At 41.7% G+C, this 18,804-nt stretch overlaps 2 protein-coding genes across 2 annotated transcripts in view; one reads left to right on the top strand and one right to left on the bottom strand.

The window, feature by feature from the left end:
- Window positions 1–18,804, bottom strand: part of LOC143494173 (uncharacterized) — a 295,830-nt gene that overhangs the window by 45,962 nt on the left and 231,064 nt on the right. The gene's annotated exons all lie outside the window — the stretch shown is intronic.
- Window positions 1–18,804, top strand: part of LOC143494164 (uncharacterized) — a 205,981-nt gene that overhangs the window by 132,128 nt on the left and 55,049 nt on the right. The gene's annotated exons all lie outside the window — the stretch shown is intronic.

Here is an 18,804-nt window from a genome sequence, read left to right as displayed (position 1 = left end):
ATATGAATTTTATAAGTTGGCTGCGTGACTTTTCTCCGTTGAAAACTCACGTTTAGAGAATGTTACAAATAAAATGTCAAATTTCATTCAACATGTGCTTGTAATTTTTTTTATAATTAGGTGTACCACGTGCGCTAAACAGTGCCCTTCAACCCCCCCGAGTACTTGCCCCCCAAAATGTCTGTGCACACCACTGCTTTAAAGAAATATCTTCAAATTAACATTCAGTTGGCCTAAGGATGAGCTGCTTAGATTTTGGTGGTCCAGGTTAGGGTCACACAGCTCATCATCCTGTTCTTTCTGTTCCAGGACATTGAATCCAGAGAGGCTGAGGCAGATGTTGCCGAGCAGAGGGTCATGGTCCTGATGGTAATGGACGCTTTGCTGATGTTGGTGTTGTGCTGGAAGGTGTGGAAGTTCTCCATAACCTGCAGAGTGTCAGCCATACATGTGTGATGCTTTATGGGCTGATCTACACACTCAACTTGAGTTATCCAAAAAGCATGCGTACATTCGAGGTGTACCAGAAAATCCTGATGGACCTGGACTCAACCAAGCTTTCACCAAAAGTACAGGCACTGAATATCAAATTGCTCCAGTAATTTGACTGGCAGTAATGCACTTAAACAACCCCTACCTGATTTGTCTTTTTTCCTCAGTCAGAGAGGATCTTGTGTTTAAATGATCCCTTAGTTATTGAAGGGTATATCGGGGAAATACCTGTTTTGTTTTCTTTTAGTGTTGAAGCATTTAACGGGAGTGTTGTGAGAGTGTAGGTGGGTTCATGGATGGCCGGTTTCTGAAGTGTGTTAGCTGGCAGTGTTGTATTGGCTCAGCTCAAACTGTATTTGTCATTGTTTCTGAATTCTGTATGATCTGGTTGTCTTTAAAAGATATTTAAGATGTTGTAATTTCATGTATTTAATATTTAATGTGAAGTTCTAATGCTAATAAAGCTTTTGAATCAACAAGATGGTCTGATTGTTCTTATGCATCATTAAGATTGTACTAAATGGAAAGACAGATGTGATAAGAGATCACAGAGATGAAAGAAAACAAAACTGAGTCTCAGACATGAAGAATTTAAGGCATTTTCCCCACTGTTTCCAAATGTTTATCTGAAGTGACAAACCCAGATGTGTATCATTACTATGTTGCTGAAAGAGTGTGTTTACACCAGAGAGGCAGTGAAAGCTTACTGCAATTTAGATGCTTATAATTACTTTCTCAGTGGAAAAGTTGATGCAGAGGGCATCAGAATTGTATATGGTGAAGTTGGAGCAACCTGCCAAACACGTCACTATTTCTAAAACATACTGCACATGTTTCTTAGTAAGGAGTGGGGGTTGTTTTGTTAAACTCTATATTTAAATTATATATTTTCAATGATTTGAACATTTATTCAGCTTATTAGAAACAAACGTCGATTAAAAAAGACTTCAGAATCGCCTTTATTGTCATTATAATTTACATTACAATGAAATTTGATTCTCATCCAAGGTGTTTGCCAGTACAGTAAATACACACACAACATAAAACATAAATCTATAAGTTGAGGTAGTGCCACATATACATGGTTCGTAGATTGCTTGCGTGATATTTTGAATATTGCACAAGCTATATTACAATGTATGTTACAAGTATTGCACATATTACAAATATTGCACATATTGCACGTGGGAATTATTTACATGGGTTATATTTCACATGGCTTGGGGATTTACATTTTTGCAGTTATTTACATGTATTTAGTGCAGTGATGGCTCTAGGGTAAAAGCTCTCATTAGGGGTGCTTGAGCAACCCTAAAAGGGTCCAGACCAGAGGTGGAAAGTGTAGTATCGCTACTGGATATTTCGCTTGAGAAAATGAGGAGCCGAGACAAAGATTCCAACTTCACTCCTTTACTTCTGACGCGCTTTCATACACACTGCCGTACACACTCACAGTACCGTAATCACTGTAGTAGACAGCCTCAACCGTAGTTATTCAAATACTCTGAACTACTACACTCCTCCCTTCTAAATAATAACCCATTCAAAACCGACTACTAGATAGTAGTAACACATTTTCCAAACTTAAACACTACAGTACTCTTATACTGTTCCTTTATACACTAGAACTTCATGAACATAACAGTAATAGTACCACCGTATTTACTTAAGAATTTTTCACTATATAACTTTTACAGATTCAGTCTTGTTGGTGCCCTACGTTGTCTTTCAGGATAGCGACGCTCAGGCTGCACTTCCTGGAATGGATTAGCAGAAGCATCTGCTGGTTCAGCGCTTTCTGCTTGATCTTCAGATGTGATTGCATAGTCAAGGAACTCGCTGTCCTCCTCTCTATTTGGACAGGGTGCCTTGGATGCACGCAGGCCATCCACATGCACTTTGACTTTGCGATGTCCAACTTTTACATCATAAGTCAGAGGTCCTCTGCATTTTAGAATTGTCCCTGGAACCCACAGGTTCTTCGGATGTCTGAAATCTCTAACTAACACCCTCTCTCCCAGATTAAACATCCGGAGAGGCCTTGTCCGCTTGTCATGAGCCTTCTTCTGCTGCAACTGATGCTTGGCTACAACTTGAGACAGATCAGGCTTCAGTAATGACAGGCGCATGCGTGGTTGTCTGTTGAGAAACAGTTCCGCTGGAGTGCGTTCGGTGACTGTGTGAGGTGTATTCCTGTATGTAAACAGAAATCGAGCAAGCCGTTGTTGGGGCAACACCGATTGAGCCTCAAGGCGTGTCCAGGCTTTCTTGAATGTCTGTACAGCTCGTTCTGCTGCCCCGTTTGACGCAGGGTGATAAGGTGGTGTAAGTACATGATGAATACCATTCCTCTTGAGAAACTGCTCAAACTCCCTAGATGTGAAAGGTGGACCATTGTCCGATACTAGCACTTTGGGTAAACCATAGGCTGCAAAAAGGTTTCTGAGCAGGTTAGTGGTCTTTTCTGCAGTTGTCAACTGTGTAGGCAGAACTTCCAACCATTTGGAATAGACATCAACGACCACCAGGTAGTGCTGTTTGTTGATTTCCGCAAAATCGACATGTATCCTTTCCCACGGAACCGTTGTCCATGACCATGGATGGAGAGGTGCTACAGCAGGCCTGTTAAGAGTGATTTCGCACGCTGTGCACTGACCAACATAGTCCTCAATCTCCTGATCTAATCCAGGCCACCATAGGAAATTCCTAGCTAATGCCTTCATACGTGTTATGCCAGGGTGTCCCTCATGAATATCAGACAACAGCCGTTTTCTGAATTTCGGTGGAATGATGACCCTTGACCCCCAGAGAGCACAACCCTGGTCCGTGGACAAGTGGTCCTTTCTCATGTAGAAGGGTTTCAGGTCTGGGTTTGGTACGTACCTTGGCCAGCCTGACAACGTCAGGTCCAGAACTTTGGAAAGGATTGGATCAAGTCTAGTCTCCTCTGCTATATCCTTAGCAGTAATAGGCAACTCATCCACATGGGAAACACAGAATACTCCCTTGTCATCCGTGTCATCATGCGTGTGCCGTTCATAAGGAAGACGTGATAAGGCGTCTGCATTTGCATGATCACTGGAACGTCTGTACTGGATGTCGTAATCATAGGCCAACAGGATTAAGGCCCAGCGCTGCATACGCAGAGCTGCAAGTGTTGGTACTGCAGACTTTGGACCCAATATAGTCAACAGAGGTTTGTGATCCGTCAAAAGCACAAATTTCCTTCCATACAGGTATTTGTGGAATTTCTTGACGCCAAAGATTATGCTCAATGCTTCCTTTTCAATTTGAGCATAATTCTGCTCAGGCGATGACAGAGTCCTTGATGCGAAAGCGATGGGTTGTTCCTCCCCGGAGGGTAACACGTGTGAAATTACTGCTCCAACCCCATAAGGACTAGCATCACATGCGAGCCTGAGAGGCTTCTCTGGATCATAGTGTATAAGACACTTGCTGTTTAGAAGACGCTGTTTGCATGCCTTAAATGCATCATCACACTGTTGAGACCAAGTCCAAAGTGTGTCCGCGTGTAACAACTGATGCAGTGGGTGCAATAGTGTGGATAGATTTGCCACAAATTTCCCATAGTAGTTTAGCAATCCCAGAAATGACCTTAACTCAGTCACATTCTGTGGTGCTGGTGCGTTTACTATGGCTTCCACTTTGTTACTCGTTGGATGGAGACCTTGTGCATCAATTCGGTACCCTAGGTACTCCACTGAGTCTTGCAGGAATGCACACTTTGTTTGTTTGATCTTTATTCCATGCTTTTCCAGTCTGTCCATCACCTCATCTAATATTTCCAGATGTTTTTCTTTGGTAGGTGCTGTGACTAGAATATCGTCCAAGAAGCACACAACTTTCTCCATGCCATGCAGTATCTGGTCCATCGTGTGTTGAAACACAGCTGGAGCCGTGGAAACTCCATAAGCCAGACGATGGTACCTAAATAGGCCCTTGTGAGTGTTGATCGTCAAATACTGTTCTGACTCAGGATCAAGGGTTAGCTGTTGGTAGGCAAAGGACAAGTCTAATTTACTAAAAACTGTCCCACCAGCCAGTGTAGCGAATAGATCTTCTACATTTGGGAGGGGATACTCCTCTGGAAGTATGCATCTATTCACAGTCACTTTGTAATCTCCGCATAACCTCACTTCTTTATCTCGTTTTGGTACCACTACCAAGGGCGCCGCCCATTCACTCCTTTTTACTGGTGAGATAATTCCGTTTTTCTGTAGTCGTTCAAGCTCTTTATCAACAGCTTCCCTTAAAGCGTACGGTACAGGACGTGGCTTGTGAAAGATAGGTTTGGCATCCTTCTGCACTCTAATCTTTGCTTGGAAATCTTTAATCTTCCCATAACCATCTTTGAACAAATCTTTGTGGTTTTCAAACATACCTTCCAGTGTGAGTGGTTCCTTTTTCTGCAGACTGAAGATCTCTCCCCAGTTCAGCTTTATTTTCTGCAGCCAATTCCTCCCCAGCAATGATGGGTTGCTGCCTTTGACCACCACCAGCGGTAGCTTCCACTCCTTGTTGTTGTACTTCACTGGAACCTCTATCGTCCCATGTACAGGTATGGGTTCTCCTGTGTATGAAGACAGGTAAATTGCAGTAGGTTTCAAAGGGCAATTTTTCAGTTGTCCTTTATATAGCGATTCTGGAATCAGTGACACAGAAGCTCCTGTATCCACTTGCATGTTCACTGGTATCCCAGACAAATCCATCGTCACAAAAATACCGTCCGTACTACCTTGCGCAGTGTAGACTGTGAACAAGGACAGTCGTACATCATCACCATCGTCAGAGTCATCCTGTTTTCTTGTGTCTGTGACCATGTGTGTTTTGTCCCTTATTTGCTTGCCTTTACACATTCTTTGTAAGTGTCCCATTTTTCCACATTTGTGGCAGGTTTCAGAGCGGTAGTAGCAGTCATTTGGCTGATGATTGTCTTTTCCACATCGATAGCAATGCTGTTTCCTCTCAGTACGTTGTCCACCTCTGGAAACATCCTGTTGAGTGTTCCCTGACCTTTTACCTTTTTTGTATGGTCGCTTTTCCTTTGCAGTGTTGAAGACTTTGTGTACTGTTTCCTTGGGCTTTTCAGCATGTTCTTTCATTTCTTTTGTGTCTTTGTATGCCAATTCCAATGCCAGAGCAATGTCACAAGCTTTTTTGAAAGTTAAGTCTTTTTCTGACAACAGTCTTTTGTGATACTTTTCCCCTGAGAGACCACAGACAAACTGATCACGCAGTGCATCACTCAGAAACTGTCCAAACTCACAGGTGCTTGCTAATTTCTTCAATGCAAGTATGTAGTCAGAAACAGGTTCACCGTGCTGTTGCTGTCTCTTATAGAATCGGAACCGTTCTGCTATCAGGATAGGCTTTGGCTTGAAATGCAGTGACAAGGCGTTTGTGAGATTTTCGTATGTCTCATCTACCACTTTCTGTGGTGCTATCAAATTTTTCAACAGTCCATATTCCGTTGGACCTAGCACGCTGAGGAATACATCAGCCTTCTTTTCGGAATCAATGTCATTAGCGGCCAGCCATCTCTCAAATCGTTCCAAATATGCGTCAAATTCTTCTTTCTTACAGTCAAATTCCGGAACTCTTCCAATATACGCCATTTCAATCAGGTATTTATTTCAGTCAATGCTTCTGAATTACTCTAATCCAACAGAATCCGCCGTTTCCGTTTTTTTTTTCTTGCTGCGTTTCATTCACTTTGCAACAACAAAAAAAAAATGCAGTCTTCGCTGACCCCAGATGGCGCACTACCCCCTGCCAAGCAAGGTGAGTTCGCTTCCGCAAGCCTTATATTTGTGTACTTGCCGTGAAAACGCACACACCGATGCAGTTCGACTAACGAAAGAGTTCAACACGTTTCACCGTCGTGGATTCTTTCACTTAGTACCTTCGTCGCCACTGTAGTATCGCTACTGGATATTTCGCTTGAGAAAATGAGGAGCCGAGACAAAGATTCCAACTTCACTCCTTTACTTCTGACGCGCTTTCATACACACTGCCGTACACACTCACAGTACCGTAATCACTGTAGTAGACAGCCTCAACCGTAGTTATTCAAATACTCTGAACTACTACAGAAAGAGTACTGAAAAATTGTAATTGAGTAAAAGTATCATTACTTTGCCTAAAATCTACTCAGAGTAAAAGTAAAATTACCCATCTCAAAATTTACTCGAGTAAAAGTGCAAAATTACTTCATTTAAAATGTAATTTGAGTAAAAGTTACTTAGTTATTTTCAGTTATTTAATGCATGGATGAATCATGAACCAAATTCAGCACAAGTTGTTTTAATCGATTTCAAAGTGTATTTAAGTGCACATCCACACTTGCAAAAAGATCAGCTGAGCTCAGGAACATACTTCCTCACAGCACAAGGACAGTCACAACCTGTACCATAAAGTGCAAACAATTTTCAGTCCTATTATCCAACGGACAACACTATGATAAGTATAAAGAAATTTAAATTACAAATTATTCAAAAAACAAAATGCACACAAAATTAAGTGCCCACAAGATGCCACAAATCAAACTAAAATGCAACAGGATTCCACTACTCACAATAAAATGCCCACAGGATCCCACAATTTAAAAGTAAGTGCTCACAGGATCCAACTATTCAAAATACAGTGCCCACCGGATCCCACTATTCACAATAAAATGACCACAGGATCCCACATCTCAAAATAAAACAAAATGCGCACAGGATTCCACTATTTAAAATGCTCACAGGATCAAACTATTCAAAATACAGTGCCCACAGGATTCCACTTTTCACAATAAAATGTACACAGGATCCCACAGAACCTGAGAGATAGAATATTTAAAGATAGAACAATCTCATTCTTTTGGAAAAAAAGTGCACCAGATTACGACCTGATTATGAGTCAATGGAAAGGACGTGCGCAAGGCAAGGCCATGCAATTGGCATTCAGTTCTGGGACTCTGGGAAGTTTAAATTTCTGCTGTTTGTAAGGATGTACGAATCATTGGGTTGATCCAGGCCAACGTGCCACTACATTAGTAAGGCACATTTTTGCATCACAGATTATTTGCACATTTATGGAATTTAAGAGCTTTTTATTCACATAAACAAATTCCTCCTCAGATGGTGCCTTTGTAAATGTGCAGTCGATCGCTCCGATTACATTAGTGAAACCGGTTATCGCTGCAAATTGCGCTTTAATGTTTGCCTGGTCAACCGCTTCATATGGGAACTTTACATACCTAGCTGACATGCAGATGATCCCATCCAAAACAGCTGGCATGGTCCGGCTCAGAGATGACTGGGATATCCCCGGCCGGGCTGGCAGTTCTCTTTGAAACGAGCCAGTCGCCAGGAAGCCGAGCGTTGTCAGACCTGTAAAGGAACTGGCAATGCGCGACTCCTCGCGTTTCTCTCTCCAAAACTGGACCCAACTCAGCACAAGAGGACAGTTCTTGGAAATCTGAAATATATAAATGGCTTATAAGCCAGTTATCATCATGGGCCAAAAAAATCATAATGGTCACGGAAAACGCGCTCTCGGCGAATTTGGCCATTATCAATATCTTCCAGTAATGCCAACGCTGCCATCTCCCAAGAACTCCAGCACAACATTTAATGCATGTTTATATTGCCCAAATGTACTGTGAAGATGTGATGACAACGGAATAAAGGAGATTGGACTGCCCTCTCTCCTCAGAGTCCTTGTTCTAGACGAGACTCTCACGCTTTTACTTATTTAATAAAACTCTCTTTTAACCACGTCTGAGTCCTCATCTATTTTCAGGAAATTTCCACGACACACACATTTACACAGTTTTTTAAAAATAAAAGTTATATACCGTTAAATTCAGCTCTCAACTTCTTTAGTTTATATTTTAAAAGTTCATTTCACTTTCTTTTTTAAGTAAAAAAATTAAAAAGTATTTAATTTTATTCATGAAAAATTGCTTTCTTGATCACCCCTTTACAAAAAAACAACATAACTTGTTGGTCACGGCCTGTGGTGGCCTCCGTCATTTTGATTTGTGAAAGGTGGCGACCCTACAGGCACATAACAGTGTGAGAATGGTTATTAAGGGAATGGGAAAGGTTTATGTAGCGTAAAACTGTGGGGTGGGTTTATAAAGCCTTAATATAGTGTATGAATACTTAAATAAATGTACCGTTTCTACTTAGCGGGTTTTCAGTTATCGGCCAGGGTGTTTGTGGAACGTCTCTCACGCGCTACACGATGGATTACGTAGTGAGTCCACGTGAGTATTGCCCAGTGACCTTGAGGTGGTTGCCGTGGTAACACCTTGGTTACTGTAAACAGAATGGACGCTAGAGGTGTGGCCTGATTTAGCGAGATAAGTTCGCTAGTTAGGTGAATCATATATGCGCTATAACGTATCTAACAATATCATTCACTCAAAAACAAACAAGGTCACCAATATTCATATGTACACATGTATATCTGTGTTAACTACACATTTTGATAGTAACTTGTCAATTTAGCTGTCGTTAAATTAGGTAACTAGTAGTTTCTTAGCGATCAGGATACCCAGCTTCATTACTGGAAAACTCACCAATCAAGCCGAACGATTTATTTTGTCATTTTTTCGCACTGACATTTTCGTGCCCTACGAAATATTTGAAATGTATCGTTAGTTGTTTTTACGGTGTAGCAGTTGTTTGTAGTGAAAGTGTATTTTATCGTTTCTTTTCAGACTGCAAAGTTAGCTAGTTAGCTATGGCTGCAGTTGTGGCACACAGTCCCACTTCATATTTGGCGTTCGTACAAATAATCTGATGATCAAACAGTCATATTCCCGTGTGGAAACAACTGCGTCCACTACAATATTGACCAGAGATGGCACAAGTTCATTCCTGGTAAGACTGTTTAAACACATATATTTACCTAAATCCGATGTGAATTCAATTAGAATTGAATTGGAAGGTTATTTCAGTTATATGACATAAACAAAAAGAATAAATATATAAACAGAAAAACAACAACAGTTTGCTGTTAATAAACATGTCAGCAAAATAAATTTAAACCGATAAGATATAGACTGAAGCTTTAACTTATTTTGCCTACCCTTTTATATTATCTCACATTCTATATGCCAAAGCAAAGTCAAGAACTAAATAAAACAAACAAAAAACCACATATATAATCACTGTTCAGGTTTATAGGAGTTCATTATTTTACTCTAGTAATGTATGCCAGTCCACCCCTGCCCTATAAGCTCATATTTATTGTCTCTAATTTCAAATAGCCTCTGAATACAGTTAGGCAGTGAATTGTTTTGTACCCTATACATTATCTGTGCAATGTGTAAGTCGACTAAATCATTAAATTTCAGAGCATGTACTTTAAGAAACAGTTTGTTGAATCATAAAAGTCGGCTTGGTTGATAATTCGTATTGCTTTTTTCTGTAGCATGAAAATTGGATGTGTGTTAGTTTTATATGTGTTTCCCCATATCTCCACACAATAGGTCATGTATGGAATTATGAAAGAACAGTAGAGTATAAATAGTGAATTTTGATTTGAAATATGTTTGGTTTTATGCAGTATTGCAATAGTTCTGGACATTTTAGTTTTTACATTATTTATGTGTGGTTTCCAGCATAACTTATGAGGCTTCTCACCATTTGGTATGACCTAATTTGTTACAAGCCACATCTGGACAGGAGGTAAGCAAATAGATGGAGGCAGGTAGGTAGTTATGTTGATAGATAGATAGATAGATAGATAGATAGATAGATAGATAGATAGATAGATAGATAGATAGATAGATAGATAGATAGATAGATAGATAGATAGATAGATAGATAGATAGATAGATAGATAGATAGATAGATAGATAGATAGATAGATAGATAGATAGATAGATAGATAGATAGATATGTGTGTTTGTGTTTGTGTGACATCAGAAAGCATGTGCTGAAGTGACAGATCTGGACGTTTATAATGGACTAACTGCATAGATTACTGCCATTATCTAAGTACCTGCTTGTTGGAAACATCATATGATACATGGATGAGGTCTCCTACAAGGACACGGAGAACCTCATGCCAGCACGCCTTGTTTGGCTAAAGCCTGAGGCTTCTCACCATTTGGTATGACCTAATTTGTTACAAGCCACATCTGGACAGGAGGTAAGCAAATAGATGGAGGCAGGTAGGTAGTTATGTTGGTAGAAAGATAGATAGATATGTGTGTTTGCGTTTGTGTGACATCAGAAAGCATGTGCTGAACTGACCGATCTGGATCTTTATAAGGGCCTAACTGCATAGATTACTGCCATTATCTAAGGACCTGCTTGTTGGAAACATCATATGATACATGGATGAGGTCTCCTACCAGGACACGGAGAACCTCATGCCAGCACGCCTTGTTTGGCTAAAGCCTGAGGCTTCTCACCATTTGGTATGACCTAATTTGTTACAATCCACATCTGGACAGGAGGTAAGCAAATAGTTGGAGGCAGGTAGGTAGTTATGTTGGTAGATAGATAGATATGTGTGTTTGTGTTTGTGTGACATCAGAAAGCATGTGCTGAAGTGACAGATCTGGACGTTTATAATGGACTAACTGCATAGATTACTGCCATTATCTAAGGACCTGCTTGTTGGAAACATCATATAATACATGGATGAGGTCTCCTACCAGGACACGGAGAACCTCATGCCAGCACGCCTTGTTTGGCTAAAGCCTGAGGCTTCTCACCATTTGGTATGACCTAATTTGTTACAAGCCACATCTGGACAGGAGGTAAGCAAGTATATGGAGGCAGGTAGGTAGTTATGTTGGTAGATAGATAGATATGTGTGTTTGTGTTTGTGTGACTTCAGAAAGCATGTGCTGAAGTGACAGATCTGGACGTTTATAATGGACTAACTGCATAGATTACTGCCATTATCTAAGGACCTGCTTGTTGGAAACATCATATAATACATGGATGAGGTCTCCTACCAGGACACGGAGAACCTCATGCCAGCACGCCTTGTTTGGCTAAAGCCTGAGGCTTCTCGCCATTTGGTATGACCTAATTTGTTACAAGCCACATCTGGACAGGAGGTAAGCAAGTATATAGAGGCAGGTAGGTAGTTATGTTGGTAGAAAGATAGATATGTGTGTTTGTGTTTTTGTGACTTCAGAAAGCATGTGCTGAACTGACCGATCTGGATCTTTATAAGGGCCTAACTGCATAGATTACTGCCATTATCTAACTACCTGCTTGTTGGAAACATCATATGATACATGGATGAGGTCTCCTACCAGGACACGGAGAACCTCATGCCAGCACGCCTTGTTTGGCTAAAGCCTGAGGCTTCTCACCATTTGGTATGACCTAATTTGTTACAAGCCACATCTGGACAGGAGGTAAGCAAATAGTTGGAGGCAGGTAAGTAGTTATGTTGGTAGATAGATAGATATGTGTGTTTGTGTTTGTGTGACTTCAGAAAGCATGTGCTGAAGTGACAGATCTGGACGTTTATAATGGACTAACTGCATAGATTACTGCCATTATCTAAGGACCTGCTTGTTGGAAACATCATATAATACATGGATGAGGTCTCCTACCAGGACACGGAGAACCTCATGCCAGCACGCCTTGTTTGGCTAAAGCCTGAGGCTTCTCACCATTTGATATGACCTAATTTGTTACAAGCCACATCTGGACAGGAGGTAAGCAAATAGATGGAGGCAGGTAGGTAGTTATGTTGGTAGAAAGATAGATAGATATGTGTGTTTGTGTTTGTGTGACATCAGAAAGCATGTGCTGAAGTGACAGATCTGGACGTTTATAATGGACTAACTGCATAGATTACTGCCATTATCTAAGGACCTGCTTGTTGGAAACATCATATAATACATGGATGAGGTCTCCTACCGGGACACGGAGAACCTCATGCCAGCACGCCTTGTTTGGCTAAAGCCTGAGGCTTCTCACCATTTGGTATGACCTAATTTGTTACAAGCCACATCTGGACAGGAGGTAAGCAAGTATATGGAGGCAGGTAGGTAGTTATGTTGGTAGATAGATAGATATGTGTGTTTGTGTTTGTGTGACTTCAGAAAGCATGTGCTGAAGTGACAGATCTGGACGTTTATAATGGACTAACTGCATAGATTACTGCCATTATCTAAGGACCTGCTTGTTGGAAACATCATATAATACATGGATGAGGTCTCCTACCAGGACACGGAGAACCTCATGCCAGCACGCCTTGTTTGGCTAAAGCCTGAGGCTTCTCACCATTTGGTATGACCTAATTTGTTACAAGCCACATCTGGACAGGAGGTAAGCAAGTATATGGAGGCAGGTAGGTAGTTATGTTGGTAGATAGATAGATATGTGTGTTTGTGTTTGTGTGACTTCAGAAAGCATGTGCTGAAGTGACAGATCTGGACGTTTATAATGGACTAACTGCATAGATTACTGCCATTATCTAAGGACCTGCTTGTTGGAAACATCATATAATACATGGATGAGGTCTCCTACCAGGACACGGAGAACCTCATGCCAGCACGCCTTGTTTGGCTAAAGCCTGAGGCTTCTCGCCATTTGGTATGACCTAATTTGTTACAAGCCACATCTGGACAGGAGGTAAGCAAGTATATAGAGGCAGGTAGGTAGTTATGTTGGTAGAAAGATAGATATGTGTGTTTGTGTTTTTGTGACTTCAGAAAGCATGTGCTGAACTGACCGATCTGGATCTTTATAAGGGCCTAACTGCATAGATTACTGCCATTATCTAACTACCTGCTTGTTGGAAACATCATATGATACATGGATGAGGTCTCCTACCAGGACACGGAGAACCTCATGCCAGCACGCCTTGTTTGGCTAAAGCCTGAGGCTTCTCACCATTTGGTATGACCTAATTTGTTACAAGCCACATCTGGACAGGAGGTAAGCAAATAGTTGGAGGCAGGTAAGTAGTTATGTTGGTAGATAGATAGATATGTGTGTTTGTGTTTGTGTGACTTCAGAAAGCATGTGCTGAAGTGACAGATCTGGACGTTTATAATGGACTAACTGCATAGATTACTGCCATTATCTAAGGACCTGCTTGTTGGAAACATCATATAATACATGGATGAGGTCTCCTACCAGGACACGGAGAACCTCATGCCAGCACGCCTTGTTTGGCTAAAGCCTGAGGCTTCTCACCATTTGATATGACCTAATTTGTTACAAGCCACATCTGGACAGGAGGTAAGCAAATAGATGGAGGCAGGTAGGTAGTTATGTTGGTAGAAAGATAGATAGATATGTGTGTTTGTGTTTGTGTGACATCAGAAAGCATGTGCTGAAGTGACAGATCTGGACGTTTATAATGGACTAACTGCATAGATTACTGCCATTATCTAAGGACCTGCTTGTTGGAAACATCATATAATACATGGATGAGGTCTCCTACCAGGACACGGAGAACCTCATGCCAGCACGCCTTGTTTGGCTAAAGCCTGAGGCTTCTCACCATTTGGTATGACCTAATTTGTTACAAGCCACATCTGGACAGGAGGTAAGCAAGTATATGGAGGCAGGTAGGTAGTTATGTTGGTAGATAGATAGATATGTGTGTTTGTGTTTGTGTGACTTCAGAAAGCATGTGCTGAAGTGACAGATCTGGACGTTTATAATGGACTAACTGCATAGATTACTGCCATTATCTAAGGACCTGCTTGTTGGAAACATCATATAATACATGGATGAGGTCTCCTACCAGGACACGGAGAACCTCATGCCAGCACGCCTTGTTTGGCTAAAGCCTGAGGCTTCTCACCATTTGGTATGACCTAATTTGTTACAAGCCACATCTGGACAGGAGGTAAGCAAGTATATAGAGGCAGGTAGGTAGTTATGTTGGTAGAAAGATAGATATGTGTGTTTGTGTTTTTGTGACTTCAGAAAGCATGTGCTGAACTGACCGATCTGGATCTTTATAAGGGCCTAACTGCATAGATTACTGCCATTATCTAACTACCTGCTTGTTGGAAACATCATATGATACATGGATGAGGTCTCCTACCAGGACACGGAGAACCTCATGCCAGCACGCCTTGTTTGGCTAAAGCCTGAGGCTTCTCACCATTTGGTATGACCTAATTTGTTACAAGCCACATCTGGACAGGAGGTAAGCAAATAGTTGGAGGCAGGTAGGTAGTTATGTTGGTAGATAGATAGATATGTGTGTTTGTGTTTGTGTGACTTCAGAAAGCATGTGCTGAAGTGACAGATCTGGACGTTTATAATGGACTAACTGCATAGATTACTGCCATTATCTAAGGACCTGCTTGTTGGAAACATCATATAATACATGGATGAGGTCTCCTACCAGGACACGGAGAACCTCATGCCAGCACGCCTTGTTTGGCTAAAGCCTGAGGCTTCTCACCATTTGGTATGACCTAATTTGTTAAAAGCCACATCTGGACAGGAGGTAAGCAAATAGTTGGAGGCAGGTAGGTAGTTATGTTGGTAGATAGATAGATATGTGTGTTTGTGTTTGTGTGACATCAGAAAGCATGTGCTGAACTGACAGATCTGGACGTTTATAATGGACTAACTGCATAGCTTACTGCCATTATCTAAGGACCTGCTTGTTGGAAACATCATATAATACATGGATGAGGTCTCCTACCAGGACACGGAGAACCTCATGCCAGCACGCCTTGTTTGGCTAAAGCCTGAGGCTTCTCAACATTTGGTATGACCTAATTTGTTACAAGCCACATCTGGACAGGAGGTAAGCAAGTATATGGAGGCAGGTAGGTAGTTATGTTGGTAGAAAGATAGATATGTGTGTTTGTGTTTGTGTGACTTCAGAAAGCATGTGCTGAAGTGACCAATCTGGATCTTTATAAGGGCCTAACTGCATAGATTATTGCCATTATCTAAGGACCTGCTTGTTGGAAACATCATATAATACATGGATGAGGTCTCCTACCAGGACACGGAGAACCTCATGCCAGCACGCCTTGTTTGGCTAAAGCCTGAGGCTTCTCACCATTTGGTATGACCTAATTTGTTACAAGCCACATCTGTACAGGAGGTAAGCAAATAGATGGAGGCAGGTAGGTAGTTATGTTGGTAGATAGATAGATATGTGTGTTTGTGTTTGTGTGACATCAGAAAGCATGTGCTGAACTGACCGATCTGGATCTTTATAAGGGCCTAACTGCATAGCTTACTGCCATTATCTAACTACCTGCTTGTTGGAAACATCATATGATACATGGATGAGGTCTCCTACCAGGACACGGAGAACCTCATGCCAGCACGCCTTGTTTGGCTAAAGCCTGAGGCTTCTCACCATTTGGTATGACCTAATTTGTTACAAGCCACATCTGGACAGGAGGTAAGCAAATAGATGGAGGCAGGTAGGTAGTTATGTTGGTAGAAAGATAGATAGATATGTGTGTTTGCGTTTGTGTGACATCAGAAAGCATGTGCTGAACTGACCGATCTGGATCTTTATAAGGGCCTAACTGCATAGATTACTGCCATTATCTAACTACCTGCTTGTTGGAAACATCATATGATACATGGATGAGGTCTCCTACCAGGACACGGAGAACCTCATGCCAGCACGCCTTGTTTGGCTAAAGCCTGAGGCTTCTCACCATTTGGTATGACCTAATTTGTTACAAGCCACATCTGGACAGGAGGTAAGCAAGTATATGGAGGCAGGTAGGTAGTTATGTTGGTAGATAGATAGATATGTGTGTTTGTGTTTGTGTGACTTCAGAAAGCATGTGCTGAAGTGACAGATCTGGACGTTTATAATGGACTAACTGCATAGCTTACTGCCATTATCTAAGTACCTGCTTGTTGGAAACATCATATGATACATGGATGAGGTCTCCTACAAGGACACGGAGAACCTCATGCCAGCACGCCTTGTTTGGCTAAAGCCTGAGGCTTCTCACCATTTGGTATGACCTAATTTGTTACAAGCCACATCTGGACAGGAGGTAAGCAAATAGTTGGAGGCAGGTAGGTAGTTATGTTGGTAGATAGATAGATATGTGTGTTTGTGTTTGTGTGACTTCAGAAAGCATGTGCTGAAGTGACAGATCTGGACGTTTATAATGGACTAACTGCATAGATTACTGCCATTATCTAAGGACCTGCTTGTTGGAAACATCATATAATACATGGATGAGGTCTCCTACCAGGACACGGAGAACCTCATGCCAGCACGCCTTGTTTGGCTAAAGCCTGAGGCTTCTCACCATTTGGTATGACCTAATTTGTTAAAAGCCACATCTGGACAGGAGGTAAGCAAATAGTTGGAGGCAGGTAGGTAGTTATGTTGGTAGATAGATAGATATGTGTGTTTGTGTTTGTGTGACATCAGAAAGCATGTGCTGAACTGACAGATCTGGACGTTTATAATGGACTAACTGCATAGCTTACTGCCATTATCTAAGGACCTGCTTGTTGGAAACATCATATAATACATGGATGAGGTCTCCTACCAGGACACGGAGAACCTCATGCCAGCACGCCTTGTTTGGCTAAAGCCTGAGGCTTCTCAACATTTGGTATGACCTAATTTGTTACAAGCCACATCTGGACAGGAGGTAAGCAAGTATATGGAGGCAGGTAGGTAGTTATGTTGGTAGAAAGATAGATATGTGTGTTTGTGTTTGTGTGACTTCAGAAAGCATGTGCTGAAGTGACCAATCTGGATCTTTATAAGGGCCTAACTGCATAGATTATTGCCATTATCTAAGGACCTGCTTGTTGGAAACATCATATAATACATGGATGAGGTCTCCTACCAGGACACGGAGAACCTCATGCCAGCACGCCTTGTTTGGCTAAAGCCTGAGGCTTCTCACCATTTGGTATGACCTAATTTGTTACAAGCCACATCTGTACAGGAGGTAAGCAAATAGATGGAGGCAGGTAGGTAGTTATGTTGGTAGATAGATAGATATGTGTGTTTGTGTTTGTGTGACATCAGAAAGCATGTGCTGAACTGACCGATCTGGATCTTTATAAGGGCCTAACTGCATAGCTTACTGCCATTATCTAACTACCTGCTTGTTGGAAACATCATATGATACATGGATGAGGTCTCCTACCAGGACACGGAGAACCTCATGCCAGCACGCCTTGTTTGGCTAAAGCCTGAGGCTTCTCACCATTTGGTATGACCTAATTTGTTACAAGCCACATCTGGACAGGAGGTAAGCAAATAGATGGAGGCAGGTAGGTAGTTATGTTGGTAGAAAGATAGATAGATATGTGTGTTTGCGTTTGTGTGACATCAGAAAGCATGTGCTGAACTGACCGATCTGGATCTTTATAAGGGCCTAACTGCATAGATTACTGCCATTATCTAAGGACCTGCTTGTTGGAAACATCATATAATACAAGGATGAGGTCTCCTACCAGGACACGGAGAACCTCATGCCAGCACGCCTTGTTTGGCTAAAGCCTGAGGCTTCTCACCATTTGGTATGACCTAATTTGTTACAAGCCACATCTGGACAGGAGGTAAGCAAATAGATGGAGGCAGGTAGGTAGTTATGTTGGTAGAAAGATAGATAGATATGTGTGTTTGTGTTTGTGTGACATCAGAAAGCATGTGCTGAACTGACCGATCTGGATCTTTATAAGGGCCTAACTGCATAGATTACTGCCATTATCTAACTACCTGCTTGTTGGAAACATCATATGATACATGAATGAGGTCTCCTACCAGGACACGGAGAACCTCATGCCAGCACGCCTTGTTTGGCTAAAGCCTGAGGCTTCTCACCATTTGGTATGACCTAATTTGTTACAAGCCACATCTGGACAGGAGGTAAGCAAGTATATGGAGGCAGGTAGGTAGTTATGTTGGTAGATAGATAGATATGTGTGTTTGTGTGACTTCAGAAAGCATGTGCTGAAGTGACAGATCTGGACGTTTATAATGGACTAACTGCATAGCTTACTGCCATTATCTAAGTACCTGCTTGTTGGAAACATCATATGATACATGGATGAGGTCTCCTACAAGGACACGGAGAACCTCATGCCAGCACGCCTTGTTTGGCTAAAGCCTGAGGCTTCTCACCATTTGATATGACCTAATTTGTTACAAGCCACATCTGGACAGGAGGTAAGCAAATAGATGGAGGCAGGTAGGTAGTTATGTTGGTAGAAAGATAGATAGATATGTGTGTTTGCGTTTGTGTGACATCAGAAAGCATGTGCTGAACTGACCGATCTGGATCTTTATAAGGGCCTAACTGCATAGATTACTGCCATTATCTAAGGACCTGCTTGT

This window comes from Brachyhypopomus gauderio, unplaced genomic scaffold (genome assembly GCF_052324685.1).
Source record: "Brachyhypopomus gauderio isolate BG-103 unplaced genomic scaffold, BGAUD_0.2 sc91, whole genome shotgun sequence".
NCBI lineage: Eukaryota > Metazoa > Chordata > Actinopteri > Gymnotiformes > Hypopomidae > Brachyhypopomus > Brachyhypopomus gauderio.
This window is presented reverse-complemented; position numbering and strand designations above follow the sequence as displayed.